The following is a 16,796-nucleotide window of genomic DNA, read 5'->3' on the forward strand; positions in this document are numbered from 1 at the left end:
CAATAACAAAAAAAAAGGAAAAATATTGTTGGCATTGCACATGCATATCTGTGTATGTATGTATGAATGTGCGTAACAAGGGTTTCTCCATACACAATTTTCCATCACAACTTTAAGGATATTGACCTTGCCTTTGTTCGCCTATTGTTATTATTGTTGTTGTTTCTGTTGCTGCTACTTATTCTTCAACGAACTGGAGAAAAATGAAGAATAAAGGAAAACAAGAGGGTGGTGGGTGTTTTGTTATTATATATTTTTTTGGTTTAACAAATGTTGCAATGTTCACAGGACAAGCACTCGTAGAGTTATTGTAGAAATGTTGATAATGATGACGATGATGATGATGATGTGGTTGTGAAATGGCATGAAAAACAAAAACGTGAACCAATGGTAGTTCCGTCCGTCGGGCAGACAAACAACATGAAAAATATATAACGTACACAAACATATATACATATGTATGTATACATATATTTAAAGATAGGGATACATATATAGCCTCATTTGAAATGCAAAAGGGTATAAACAATAAAACCAACAAAATACCTAGATTTATGCCATATTTTATTTTTAAAAGTAAATAAATTGATAATCGACTAAACTTAAAATGAGACAGGTCTCTACTCGAAAAAAAATTTTTCGGAAAAATTTATAGGACATTAAAAGAGGATAATTAGATTTTGATAAACATGAAAAATCAACTAGACCATTTGGGACGATGTGAAAAATACCATTGCAACCCCTACTATTTAGCTAAGTAGGAATCCGTTTTTAATGCCGTTGGCAAAGACTATAACGTCTTTCAAATTTGATGTTGAAATGTCGTTTATTATATTTCCTATCCCCACACTCAAAAAAAAAAGGTGAACTCTCTATTTCACTAAAGCCAATTTACCTTTTTTTAGTTCATGGAAATATTATGTTTGGAGAAAGTATCCTTTACTTTAATAATTTTTTGCGTGCGGTAGTTAAATGAACTAACAAACGAGGAAAAGTTATACACAAATTAAGTACAAAAATTTACTAAATTCGTATTTCACACAAAATAGTTCATTATTTCTTTAAATTTGTAAATTTTACTAAAAATGCATTCATCATGAACTTCGTATGTCACTAAAGACATTCTTGCAATTTTGAACTCCAATTTTTTTCATTCAAACTACAAAATTTTCTTTAACATGTGAAAAAAATTATTTATGTCTAATAAATTTTCTTGAATTTGTCGAAAAATATTTACTTATTTTCGTTATATCGGCGTGATGCCAGCGTTTGTAAAACTATTAAGTTAAAATTTTCTAAAAACATTCAAAATTTTCTAAACTTAACCAAAAGATTTCTTCCTGGTACACGGATGAAAAAGACTGTTTTTCATATGTTTGGCTATAAACATTATATGTTTGGAACACAAATTTTTAAACACAATATTTTTGAATGCAAGCATATAATGTTCATAAACTAGCATAACATGTTTGGGACATATATGTTAATATGTTAGAACATATTATGTTTGGGACATAAAATGTTTGTAAATATAATATGCTTGGATGCAAACATATATTAATTTAGAAATAGCCTATAAACATATATGTGTTTAGTAGCTTGGAGCGCTATTTAACAGGGAGCGATATTGAGTTAAGTTGGTGGTTGTTGCTTGTTATTACAAAATTAACATTTTATTTTTCCTTGGGCAATTGATCAGCTACTTCTTTGATCCTTACAAACTGTGTGGTCCGCTGTTCGAATCCCCGTCCGGCAAAAGGTAAAATTAAAATAAAAAAAATCATACAATTGAATAATTTCTTCTACAATGTTTGTATTACAGAAAAAGGTGCTAAGAACTAAAAAATCTTGTGGAAGTGAGAAAGATGTGGGGGAATATACAATTGGGCAGAAACAAAATTTTGAGCATTCAGGTCGAAAATCTTCAGTCGAAAATCTAAAAATGTTGTTAGCACCTATATTACCTGTTTATTTTCATAATTCATTATGATTGTAAATATATAAATAAATAAATAAAATTTTGAGCACAATATTGTTTGGGAGAATTTTTTTTAAGCATATAATATTTTTGGGTGCAAAATGCTTCCAAACATATTATATGTTCACATAATAACATATTGTTTTATGGAAGACAACATTATTGAATTTGGATGCAAAAATACAAAATGTTTGGAACTTAGACTACCCAAACATAATTGTTTAGACCAATATGCTTTCAAACATATTATATATTGGAAGAGATCAAACATATAAATGTTTGGGCAATACCCAAAAATATATATGCTTGAAGCAAAATATGTTTGGGAGTATATGTTACAGAAGCGATTTTTTGTGAGCGTGTAGGTTCACTGTTTTTTCAGTGCAGTGTCATGAGAAAAATAGTTCTATTTGGCAACCCTGTATGTGTGAAGGCCCAAAGATAATTGAGAAGAAGATGCAGTCTTGTCGTAGCAAAACTGAAGCACCAACAAAATATCATAAAGTTTGCGTCGACGTGTCTCTCAAATGTACTGCCGTTTTCGTCGGAAAATATCATAAAATTTGTGTTTTTCATAAATTTCTGAATAAAAACCCACAAAAGCAATACCAAAACGATTGTAGAAAATTAAAATAAAACTTATGTGTATTTTAAAGCGAATATTCATTATGGATTTATGTGAATATTGCCGTTTTAAATTTATTCCTGGGCAGAGCTGCTTTGGAAAAAATTGACAAATAAAACAATTTTTTCTCATAGCCCTCTACACCTTGACATTTGTTTTCTCTTTATAAGAGCACAATGCTTAATCTTGTTATACTCAATTATCTTTGGAAGGCCCTTGGAGTCGTTTGTTTGACGCCGTTGCAAAAGATTATAATGTCTGAATTTTAAGCATTCTTCCACATACACAGATTCTTCCACATTCATGAAATTTTTTCCAATTAAAGTCTTAATTGATTATATCACATAAATATATAAATTATGAAGATGGTTCACATTCATATGGGACTACACATATTCAATTCTCAAAATTATTACAGAGCCTTTTTCTTGGTTTTCATAAAAAAATTGTGAGGAATTTTTATTTAAATTGGGGATTTTTGGGGATAAAAGTCACAAAAATACTGGCAACAGTGATATTGAGCACTATCATAGACAAATTAGAAGAAGACACAGTCTTGTCATAGCAAAACTTAAACACCAGAGGACTCTGCCATCAAAATATCATGAAGTTTGCGTCGATGTGTCTCTCAAATGTACTGCCGTTTGCGTCGGAAAATATCATAACATTTGTGTTTTTCATAAATTTCTGCATTAAAACCCATAAAAGCAATACCAAAACGATTATAGAAAATTAAAATAAAACTTATGTGTATGTTAAAGCAAATATTTATTATGGTTTTATGTGAATACTGCTGTTTTAATTTATTTCTGGGCAGATCTGCCTTGGAAAAAATTGACAAAACAATTTTTTCTCATAGCCCTCTACACCTTGAAATTTGTTTTCTCTTTATAAGAGCACAAGACTTAATCTTATTATTCTCAATTAACTTTGGCACTATTTCCTTCGCAAAACTTTAATAAAAAGAACAAGTGCAACGCCTAAAAGTATGCAAAAAAATCTATAGTAAACCAAGACCTCGCATGAACTGTTAATATCAAGGATTAATTTTCAATGAAATGAAAATAAAATGATTGTGGGATTTATTTCTGTTATGCAAAAAAATCTATAGTAAACCAAGACCTCGCATGAACTGTTAATATAAAGGATTAATTTTCGATGAAATGGAAATAAAATGATTGTGGGATTTATTTCTATTTTATTTTAAGAACAATTAGTAATATGCGAATAAAACAAAATTTATTTCAATTTTGACAAATTTTCTTTAAGCCATTTTGCATTTTACGCAACGATATTTTAGTACGATTATCTTATGTACTCATAAAAGTACATTACATGACACTATATATACATATTTCTCTTACATTATATATCAAAACAAAGGAAATGGAAAACACTTGCAGACAAAGTAAAGCAAAAACAAAACAAGGCATAAAAGAGAACTATGTAATAAATGCACGATAGCAACATGCGAAATGCAAGGTTGAGCGATATTATAGTACACCCAGAGAAGGAATAGTATGATCACCCCAAACATGTTTCAAGAGCAAAATGTTATTTTTAAATGGTGAACATGGAACATTTAAAAAATATTGTTTTCTCGGCGCAAACATATACATGATTGACACAATCATTTTTTTCAAGAAAATGATATGGTTAAGACAAACATGTTACATGTTCACCGTCCAAAAGTTATATTTTGTTATTGAAACATGTTTGGGGTGATCATATTTCTTCTCTGTGTGTAGAATCGTGAGTATGTAACAATGACTAAGAAAAAATACGTTTTCAAAAATCTCCGCAACCAAACAAAAGCAGATTGAAAATAAATATAAGCTGTGGTAGAAAAACGCAAAAAATCTCTGTCCCTATTAATATTAGCAGAGAGATTTACAATAAAAATAGTGCCTATTAGTCTTGGGTAAAACCGTTCACCGTAGTGATTCGGACTTATCGTTCCTTTTTTAGAAAGTAACTAGTTCTTTTAAATCGTTCCTTCGTTCCATCTCGTTCTAATAATTCGTACCGGTTTTAATATTTGCCATCACTGTCGTCTACTACCCTCAAAGGAACTAGAGTCTTTATATCGTTCCTTCGTTCCATTTAGTTCCTTTGAATAAATTCAATCATTTAACTGTGGTCTCTCTTTCACATGCAAGTATTGGACGAAGAAAAAGCACTTTGATGTGAAGAAATATAAAAGTTTTTATTAATATTCCGTATTCGATATATTTTTAAAGCGAAAAGGAACTACACAGAATTTTTTTTCAATTAAAATCTTAATATTAAAAAATATTCAATTAAGAATTTAATTGAATCAAAAATTTTTTAATTGAAATAAAAATCAATCGCACAAATTAATAGTATCAATTAATTTTTTAATTTAATCAATTAATTTTTTAATTGTCTGTGATTGAAGACATTTCAATTTAAAAATTAATTGGATCAATTAATTTCGTAATTGAGTAAAAAAAATTTTTTTGTGTATGGAACTATAGGAACGAAAGTGACAGGACTAGTACCGGTCGTTCCATTTGGTGAACCATTCATAGGAACTAGTTCGTTCTGGAACGACATAAGACTAGTGCCTATTGTGCGACCAAATATTATTTGTTGTTCAAAAAGGGTACTAGTAACATACCTTTCTGTACCTGTAATGAATAGGCTGGCTGGCTTATTTATTAGATGATCATTACAGCTCTTTTTGTGTTATGAAAAAATAATATTCAAATCCAAAATCTTCATATTCTATTTATTGGGATATCAACTGATTCCAATTAAAAAAAAAATATACTCGCTAGATACTGAAAGACGAAAAATCAATTATCCAAAAAAGATGGTTTTTTAATTTAATCAATTAATTTTTTAATTGTCTGTGATTGAAGACATTTCAATTTAAAAATTAATTGGATCAATTAATTTCGTAATTGAGTAAAAAAAATTTTTTTGTGTATGGAACTATAGGAACGAAAGTGACAGGACTAGTACCGGTCGTTCCATTTGGTGAACCATTCATAGGAACTAGTTCGTTCTGGAACGACATAAGACTAGTGCCTATTGTGCGACCAAATATTATTTGTTGTTCAAAAAGGGTACTAGTAACATACCTTTCTGTACCTGTAATGAATAGGCTGGCTGGCTTATTTATTAGATGATCATTACAGCTCTTTTTGTGTTATGAAAAAATAATATTCAAATCCAAAATCTTCATATTCTATTTATTGGGATATCAACTGATTCCAATTAAAAAAAAAATATACTCGCTAGATACTGAAAGACGAAAAATCAATTATCCAAAAAGATGGAAATAAATATGATATTGAAATCCAAAATTAGATTTTTATACGAACTATTCGAAACAATCAAATATGGAAATGGGACATGTTAGATATCATAACCCAATTTAATTATTGTCATTTATAGATTAAAGGAATCTGATCTGATATTAGGTGAGGACAGATGACTCTTAATGACATATTGCATCTACTATGTCCACAGAAGCAATATTGCCAATCACACTGTGAACCAGGCTTAAAACAAACAGTCTCTCCATGTCAAAAGACGGCAGACGAAAAAAATTGAAAATACTACAACAACTCCTCAGGGCTAAAAACACACTGGACGATATACAAGAGAAATAGGTTAAATTCTCACCATATTCTCTTTAGCAAGTGGTCTCGCTCCAAACTAAAATGTTATTGATTTTTTCCCTTTGTTTGCTAAAATTCTGTCTACTTCTTCATTTGGAGAACAAACTTCACTTTAACGATATCTACCCTATACACAAAGTCATATACCCCAAATCAATTTTATACCACCCTCAATTCATTTATCCTTTACTAAACTAATAGCAGGAGAAACCATAATGTACGCCTGTTAATGGAAGGGCGGCTGGCTATATAATTGCCATATATCCCCATGCTACCCCATTGAAAGTAGTGGTTTTGTTAACTTTCCATGTCTGTTGCTGAAATATTTTTACCAAATGTCGAGGAACTCATCCTCATTCAGTGGTTTCAAGTGTGTGGAATACTTTATAGCAAGTTATTCTGACGTGGTGTAAAAGAAATATCTAAAATGGTGATATGATGTGGCCAGGATGTACATAGTATAGAACACCAGGGGGTTATGCGGGTGTATTTGAGTTGCCAACGTACCCACCAAAAGTGAATGTTGAACTCAGAAATTGCTGCTGATTTTTAATTTTACTACCACTACACAAATGTGTATATATCCACGAATCGTAACAACATTGTTGTTGCTGCTGTGGTTATACCCATGATTTTGCTGCTGCAGAAGCCAAGAGAATCAACAATAGAGCTCTTCTATGGTACGTAAAGGGGCAACAACTACAGGGTGGTAGACAATGTTTTTCTATTCTCCGTTAAAATATGGGGGGAACTGTATTGAAGCTGGAAATAATAATGACATACATCGTGATGATGATGATGATGGAAACCTTGATGGCTCACTAAACAAATCAGTAATCCATTGTAGCTGGATTATGGCAAAATTTGGTATATACAAAATATTCATCCTCGTTGGAAAGGATAGGTTTGGAAAATAATAGACAAAAAGAGTCAATATCGAGCTTGAGAATAGGAGTTGTCTCAGAAAAAAAATATTTTTTTGTCTTCAATCAATTAATTGATCCAATTATTTTTTAATTGAAACTTCTTCAATCACAGAAATTATAGTATCAATCAATTAATTGATACTATTAATTTCTGCGATTGATTTTTATTTCTATTAAAAAATTTTGTTGAGTCAATTAAATTTTTAATTGAAAATTTTTTAGAATCCCATTAAAATGTTAATTGGCAAAACTTGAGTGATATTTTTTGTTTGTGGGATGCATCGAGAGATATTGAGGATGATGGATTGCCAATGCACACAAGGACATTTACTGACGCTGACTTCTTGAAGACGTAATAATTCAATTTGTATTAAATATCTGATTGTAGTACCATTGTACTTTTGGCATGTAGAAGGTACTAAATCTAGTACAATTGTAACAACTTTTATATCCATGATCAACAATAGAGCTGTAGGGACTTACACAGTGGTTTTGCTATTCTACGTCAAAATAAGGGGGACTGGTGATGGTGATGATGGAAACCTTGATGGATCTCTAAACAAGCAGTAATCCATGGTCATCGTAGTCATCATCATTGAAAAGGAAAGATTTTGGAGCTATCTCTGGTGGAAACATTGAGATATCGGATATGTCGGATTGCCGGGGCATGCAAGCAAGGACCTCTTGAGGCCAAAGGCCATATTTGAAGAATTTGAGCGGTTGGTAGAGGTAGCCACTGATTTGGACACTATTAAGATGTCTTTATTTATCAAATAAATTTCGACCGGTAAGAAGATTAAACTTCTGTTTGGGCCGGCCTTTATTCCCTCTTCATTAGAATTGCCCATCCAGTGCCCTCACAGAAAAAAATATCACCAAAATATTTCCAATTAAAAAGTTAATTGAAGTTGAATATTTTTTCAATTAATAAATTAATTGATACAATTAACTTTTTAATCAAGATAGAACATAAAGTTAATTAAGTCAATGATTGAAAATTTTATAATTTTTAATTAAAAAATTAATTGATACAATTAACTTTTTAATCAAATTCGGAAGACTAAGTCAGTTAAAAAAAGTGATGAACATTTCTTAATCCAAATAAAAACTCTAAACCAATTCAGAAAGTAATTGAAAATAGTTACCTTTTTAAATAAAAAATTAATTGGGGTTTGCATTCAAAATCAATTAAATTTTTAATTGAATCAATTAAAAAATTAATTGAAAATTGCTAATGACATCAATTAATATTTTAATCAAGAATTTTTTCTATGCCCAATTAAAACTGTGATTGATACTATCATTTTCGTGATTGAAGACATTTCAATTAAAAAATTAATTGGATCAATTAATTTCGTGATTGAATCAGAAAAAAATTTTTTTGTGTGCTGATGGGAGTTTATTTATCAGTAGTTAGCATCCTGAAAGTCACATAATTTAAGGAATCTTTGTCCAGACCCCCAATGACCCGATAGGAAGATTAACCTTCTGTGTGCTCCGGCCTTTATACCCTTATGATTCGTATTGCCGATCCAGTGTGTGATTCATGATAGGTCCCTAATTAAAATGGAATCTGATAGGAGTTTATCAGAAAGTACCATCCTGGAAGTGATAAACCATTTTTAGTCAAGCCTTGAGCAATCATCTGCATAGTTGGGCATCTGATGGGGACTTTAGCCACAAATTAAATATGAGGAGAGACAGAAATCCAACTCATATGTTCCTTCTCAGCGGTGATTTCCAACTTAAATTTCCAATTACAAATTTCTACCAGGAATATAGAAATAATTTCTTAAAGCCGAGGTTTTCACAATATCACCCAATAATAGAGCACTTTGTATCAAAATGCACACAAAAAAATTCTAATTCAATCACGAAATTAATTGATCCAATTAATTTTTTAATTGAAATGTCTTCAATAACAGAAATGATAGTATCAATTAAAAATTTAATTGAAAGTCAATTAAAACCTTAATTGATCCAATTAAAAAATTAATTGATCCTTTTAATTTTTGTGATTGATTTTTGTTTCAATTAAAAATTTTGTTGAATCAATAAAATTTTGAATTGAATATGTTTTAAAACTCAATCAAGACTTTAATTGGAAAAATGTTTGTGAAATTTTTTTCTGTGTGGCTCCAAGAATTTTTGATCAGGGAAAAGTTACAAGCGGAAGTTTCGCAGGTCTCAGCAACAGAACAATCTTCCATGTCCAAAATTTCAAAATTGCTAGGGTAAAAATGTTCCCAGAGATCTTGATAGGCTCTATGGTCAATTGCCTGGAAAGGCATCCTGCAGATCAAACAGATATACACATATATCTGCCAAAGAATATATTGAAAAATAAAGATTATCTTTTATTAAAAAAAAATAACTAAACACTAAATTCACAGCAAGTCTTCAAAAACTGCCCAGAAACAATAGACAAAGAAAGCTGCATTCACAATATGGCAAGAATATCCGAAACAATGGCGGACGCAATTGCTGCTGTGTGAGATGTACCAGTGCCAACCCCAAAAAATTGAAAACAAAAGTTTCGTAGATACTTTCCCATCTTCGCCAACTGAGAATCGACACACACACAGTCACGTTGTAAAACCAAAAATCAATGAGAAAAACAGAGATGTGAAAAGGGATTTTTCTTGCCATTGTTATTTCAACGAAAAATTAAAGCTCTATTCTTCTGCTGCAGTAGAAAAATTCTATTCCCCCTTGAATATACAAAGGACATGAAACTGCCAGTTGGTAGAGGCAAACATTGTTTCTGGGCGTCATGCGCACTTCAACGAAACTCATTTCAATCGTAATTGAAGAAGAAATTTAAACAGCAGGATATTTGATTCCTTATTAAAGTGGCTAACACCATGTACATCAAATATACTTCTCTGCAATTCAGATGCTGCTGCCAATCACGATTTAATAATTTAATGAAAATTAAAAATGTGGAATGAGAATTTAATTCTTGGCTATGGGAAATCAGAGCATAACCACACAAACCTTGGACTAAAAAGGATAAAATTGCTTTAACAAGGCGGCTTACAATTAAAGTGTGTGGGAAGTTTGTGCAGCTGAATTGAAGTGGCAAGGTTGAAAAAGGCTGTGTAATGAGATTTTACTTTTTTTATTTGCTTGGTTGTTTCTATATGGTCTGCGAAATTGCTTAATTTAAATATGAATTTTAATTCATTTTATTAAGATTTAAAACAAAATATATCTCTCTCCAATATTAAATTCAAAATTTACTTAATTTTTTGTTAAATTTTATTTAAAGCCCAATATATACGGAAAGAAGCTTATGTCGTGTATTTTGGAATGACCAGTTGGGTGTGGTGTACTTTGAGACGCTGCAACCGAGTGAAATGATCACAGGGACTCGCAGACAAGCGTGATGAATTTTGTCATAATTTTATTTCTATAAAAAATGTTGTGAAAATTTTATTTCAATGGAAAATTATCTTAGAATTTTATTTCTATAGAAAATGTCGTCAAAATTCTGCAAAATTTTATTTCTTTAGAAAAATTTTGCAAAATTTTATTTCTATCGAAAATTTTGGCAAAATTTATTTCTATAGAAAATTATGTCAAAATTTTATTTCTATAGAAAATTTTTGCAAAATTATATTTCTATAGATAATTTTGTCAAAAATTTTATTTCTATAGAAAATTTGGCAAAAATTTTATATCTATAGAAAATTTTGTCAAACTTTTATTTCTATAGAAAATTGTGTCAAAATTTTATTTCTATAGAAAATTTTGTCAAAATTTTATTTCTATAGAAAATTTTGTCAAAATTTTATTTCTATAGAAAATTTTTGCAAATTTTTATTTCTATACAAAATTTTTGCAAATTTTTATTTCTATACAAAATTTTTGCAAATTTTTATTTCTATACAAAATTTTGTCAAAATTTTATTTCTATAGGAAATTTTGTCAAAATTTTATTTCTATAGAAAACTGTCAAAATTTTATTTCTATAGATAATTTTGTCAAAATTTTATTTCTATAGAAAATTTTCTCAAAATTTTATTTCTTTAGAAAATTTTGTCAAAATTTTATTTCTATAGAAAATTTTGTCAAAATTTTATTTCTATAGAAAATTTTGTCAAAATTTTATTTCTATAGATAATTTTGTCAAAATTTTATTTCTATAGATAATTTTGTCAAAATTTTATTTCTATAGAAAATTTTTGCAAAATTTTATTTCTATAGAAAATTTTGTCAAAGTTTTATTTCTACAGTAAACTTCTGCAAAATTTTATTTCTTTAGAAAATATTTGAAAATTTTATTGCTATTGAAAATGTTTGCAAAATTGTATTTCTACAGAAAACTTTTCAAAATTTTATTCTACAGAAAACTTTTCAAAATTTACTTTTTAAATTTTTTTCTATAGAAAATTTTTGCAAAATTTTATTTCTATAGAAAATTTTGTCAAAATTTTATTTCTATAGAAAATTTTGTCAAAATTTTATTTCTATAGAAAACTGTCAAAATTTTATTTCTATAGATAATTTTGTCAAAATTTTATTTCTATAGAGAATTTTATCAAAATTTTATTTCTATAGAAAATTTTCTCAAAATTTTATTTCTTTAGAAAATTTTGTCAAAATTTTATTTCTATAGAAAATTTTGTCAAAATTTTATTTCTATAGAAAATTAAAGTACCTCTTAGTTGGAGAGGATTTTGCAAAATCTACCAAAACATCAGAGAGATGTTGATTTTATAGGAACATAATTTTTTATTCCATGTATTTTATTTAGTGAGTTCCTTCTCGAACCCCATTATAAGGGATGATGGGATTTCAGTTACCTTTGGCGAAGTGACATTGACTGAGGTGTGCGAGATTTTTCAACCGAAAGTTTGTCGAGCATCCCGAGAATGATAGAGCGGAAAGGAGTCATTCATCGATACACCACAATTTACACAGCCGAAGAAATGTCTTCAATAGCGCTAAACCATATAATGCGCTGGGACCCGACGGAATCTCTATGCTAATGCTGAAGTATCTGGTATTACTGGGAGTTGAGTACCTGACCAGACTCCTCAATTTGTGCTTGGAATCTCTTATTACACCCGACGTCTGGAAAATGGGTTAGGTTAGGTGGCAGCCCGATGTATCAGGCTCACTTTGACTATTCAGTCCATTGTGATACCACATTGGTGAACTTCTCTCTTATCACTGAGTGCTGCCCGATTCCATGTTAAGCTCAATGTCAAGGGACCTCCTTTTTATAGCCGAGTCCGAACGGCGTTCCACATTGCAGTGGAACCACTTAGAGAAGCTTTGAAACCCTCAGAAATGTCACCAGCATTACTGAGGTGGGATACTCCACCGCTGAAAAACTTTTTGATGTTCGGTCGAAGCAGGAATCGAACTCACGACCTTGTGTATGCAAGGCGGAAATGCTAACCAATGCACTACGGTGGCTATGGGTAGGGTGATTCCACTGCTGAAGCCAGCCAAAAACTCGAGCCAGGGCCAATCGTACAGACCGATTTCGCTTTTCTCGCCAGTAGCAAAAAAAAATTAACAAGGATATCTCCTCAACTGAAATTCTAATTTTATTATATTCATTGCGATTCTTTCGTTGTCCTCCACCCCAAAATACTTTTACAATTCTTCATTCTTAGATTATTACTTGTTTACAGAACCTTTAATATATAAAATACATAGGAAGTCTCTTTCATTGGCTACCTTCTTTTCAATAGAAATCTCTTGCCTGTACTACGACTACGTAGTAACTTAAAATCTGTTTTTAGCCATAATAGGAAAATTTCTCCCACATTTTCTTTGAAGTATCCAATTTTGTTGACTAACAATTGATGAATTTAGAATAGCATCTCATCAGTAAGATATCCTTGAGAAACACGCCTTTTTCTCACATCAAAGGTCATAATCATCATAATCTACTCTTTTTTGTTATTTTTGCCTTCTTCTTTCTTCTGAAGGCAAACATTTCCATTTTAACACTCATTCCATTTCCGTTTAATGTCATCTTTACCAAACGATTAAGCAAAAAAAAAAAAACAAAACGAAAATCAAAAAGTAGGAGGTTATGTGGGTCTAGCAGGGGGGTGGCGGCGGCACAAACAAGAGAAACCTTGATTATAAACAAACTTTATTCTAAAGTAATAGTAGAATGAAGGGCAAACGATGTAAATTTATTTATAAAGAAGAGAACAGCAACAACAACAAAATTCTGCCTTGACAACAAGGAATAAATTACAATCAACAGCTGGTTTAACGAGTCATTGGATTTTCTTGTGTTTTTTCCAATAAGGGGTAGTTAGTGGGTGGCTTAAGTGAGACAAAACCATCAATGGCTAGATTTTTTTCTTTACAAGGAAAATGAAATTTGAAGGATATTTTGCAAGGAGGATCAAATTACTACGAATGAGTAGGAGAGAAGGAAAGGATAAGGATTAGCTCGAAAACTAATTCTTCTGGCTTAAGAGGAATAATAATAAAAACTTGTGTAATTTTATATAATTGAGAACGTTTCATTTTAAAACTTTCTAAGGATTCAGTATGTACCTTTTACTAGTAGTTATACCCAGCAAAAAAAGTGTAGCCAACGAAACAGCAAAAATGTTGCATTTTTTACTGTTTGGTAGATTGGTAGAATACTTGATAGAAAAAAATTTTCACAAAATTTTCTATAGAAATAAAATTTTGACAAAATTTTCTATAGAAATAAAATTTTGACAAAATTTTCTATAGAAATAAAATTTTGACAAAATTTTCTATAGAAATAAAATTTTGACAAAATTTTCTATAGAAATAAAATTTTGACAAAATTTTCTATAGAAATAACATTTTGACAAAATTACCTATAGAAATAAAATTTTGACAAGATTTTCTATAGAAATAAAATTTTGACAAAATTTTCTATAGAAATAAAATTTTGACAAAATTTTCTATAGAAATAAAATTTTGACAAAATTTTCTATAGAAATAAAATTTTGACAAAATTTTCTATAGAAATAAAATTTTGACAAAATTTTCTATAGAAATAAAATTTTGACAAAATTTTCTATAGAAATAAAATTTTACCAAGATTTTCTATAGAAATAACATTTTGACGAAATTTTCTAAGAAATAAAATTTTGACAAAATTTTCTATAGAAATAAAATTTTGACAAAATTTTCTATATAAATAAAATTTTTACAAAATTTTCTATAGAAATAAAATTTTGACAAAATTTTCTATAAAAAAAATTTTGACAAAATTTTCTATAGAAATAAAATTTTGACAAAATTTTCTATAGAAATAAAATTTTGACAAAATTTTCTATAGAACTAAAATTTTGACAAAATCTTCTATAGAAATAAAATGTTGACAAATTTTTCTATAGAAATAAAATTTTTACAAAATTTTCTATAGAAATAAAATGTTGACAAATTTTTCTATAGAAATAAAATGTTGACAAAATTTTCTATAGAAATAAAATTTTGACAAAATTTGCTATAAAAATAAAAATTTGACAAAATTTTCTATAGAAATAAAATTTTGACAAAATTTTCTAGAGAAATAAAATTTTGACAAAATTTTCTATAAAAATAAAATTTTGACAAAATTTTCTATAGAAATAAAATTTTGACAAAATTTTCTATAGAAATAAAATTTTGACAAAATTTTCTATAGAAATAAAATTTTGACAAAATTTTCTATAGAAATAAAATTTTGACAAAATTTTCTATAGAAATAAAATTTTGACAAAATTTTCTATAGAAATAAAATTTTGACAAAATTTTCTATAGAAATAAAATTTTGACAAAATTTTCTATAGAAATAAAATTTTGACAAAATTTTCTATAGAAATAAAATTTTGACAAAATTTTCTATAGAAATAAAATTTTACCAAGATTTTCTATAGAAATAACATTTTGACGAAATTTTCTAAGAAATAAAATGTTGACAAAATTTTCTATAGAAATAAAATTTTGACAAAATTTTCTATAGAAATAAAATTTTGACAAAATTTTCTATAGAAATACAATTTGGAGAAAATTGTCTATAGAAATACAATTGGGAGAAAATTTTCTGTAGAAATACAATTTGGAGAAAATTTTTTGTAGAAATAAAATTTTCACACAATTTTCTGTAGAAATAAAATTTTCACAAAATTTTCTATAGAAATAAAATTTTTACAAAATTTTCTATAGAAATAAAATTTTGACAAAATTTTCTATAGAAAAAAAATTTTGACAAAATTTTCTATAGAAATAAAATTTTGACAAAATTTTCTATAGAAATAAAATTTTGACAAAATTTTCTATAGAACTAAAATTTTGACAAAATTTTCTATAGAACTAAAATTTTGACAAAATCTTCTATAGAAATAAAATGTTGACAAATTTTTCTATAGAAATAAAATTTTTACAAAATTTTCTATAGAAATAAAATGTTGACAAATTTTTCTATAGAAATAAAATGTTGACAAAATTTTCTATAGAAATAAAATTTTTACAAAATTTGCTATAAAAATAAAAATTTGACAAAATTTTCTATAGAAATAAAATTTTGACAAAATTTTCTAGAGAAATAAAATTTTGACAAAATTTTCTATAAAAATAAAATTTTGACAAAATTTTCTATAGAAATGAAATTTTGACAAAATTTTCTATAGAAATAAAATTTTGACAAAATTTTCTATAGAAATAAAATTTTGACAAAATTTTCTATAGAAATAAAATTTTGAAAAAATTTTCTATAGAAATAAAATTTTGACAAAATTTTCTATAGAAATAAGATTTTGACAAAATTTTCTATAGAAATAAGATTTTGACAAAATTTTCTATAGAAATAAAATTTTGACAAAATTTTCTATAGAAATAAAATTTTGACAAAATTTTCTATAGAAACAAAATTTTGACAAAATTTTCTATAGTAATACAAAAAAATTCCATATACATAAAATTTTCACAAAATTTTCTATAGAGACAATATTTTGACAATTTTTTCTACATAAATAAAATTTTGGCAACATTTTCTATAGAGATAAAATTTTAACAAAATTTACTACAGAAATAAAATTTTGACAAACAGTTCTTTAGAAATAAAATTTTTCAACATAATTTTTTTGTTTGATAGTTTTTTGGTAATTTTTTTCCAAATTTTTGCTCGTGCATAAAACACAACATGTCCTTTGAGTTATTTATCTGAAAGCTCATATTTTTAATATTAAAATTCCTGAAACCAATTTTGAACTACTAATAATAAACATTCAATATTTGTCGAGAAAATGTTCTTTTTTCATATAAAAAATTCTAATTTTGATATTAAAAAAATAATTTATAAATAAATTTTACTTACTTTTTTGCAATAGTTTGCCAAACTTTAGGTTATTTGATCATCCAAATTGTAGAAATATTTAATCCAAAACGAAACTTGAACTGTAAAGAAAATAAAGGAAAAATTAACTTGAGAATACAAGTAAAATTTGTATAGTATAGACCATAGAACCAAAGATCTAACAAAAAAATATATAAAAACATCATGGCATATTAAAAAAAATTAATTTAAAAAATATCGTCCTCCAGAGCTCAAACTCAGACCACGAAATACATTACTAGGCGGTAGTAATTTGGTTCAAGCAATTTTTCAAAAACAATAA

General features: G+C 27.9%; 1 protein-coding gene across 2 annotated transcripts in view; it reads right to left on the minus strand.

Annotated features, from left to right (window-relative positions):
* drn (zinc finger AN1-type doctor no) overlaps positions 1–16,796 on the minus strand; it is a 79,963-nt gene that overhangs the window by 50,678 nt on the left and 12,489 nt on the right. For both annotated transcript variants that reach the window (XM_075292606.1, XM_075292607.1), the window contains exon 2: positions 16,496–16,575. The gene's annotated coding sequence lies outside the window, so the exon portion shown is untranslated. The remainder of the gene's footprint in view (positions 1–16,495; positions 16,576–16,796) is intronic.

This window comes from Haematobia irritans, chromosome 1, assembly GCF_050003625.1.
Source record: "Haematobia irritans isolate KBUSLIRL chromosome 1, ASM5000362v1, whole genome shotgun sequence".
Classification (NCBI taxonomy): Eukaryota; Metazoa; Arthropoda; class Insecta; order Diptera; family Muscidae; genus Haematobia; species Haematobia irritans.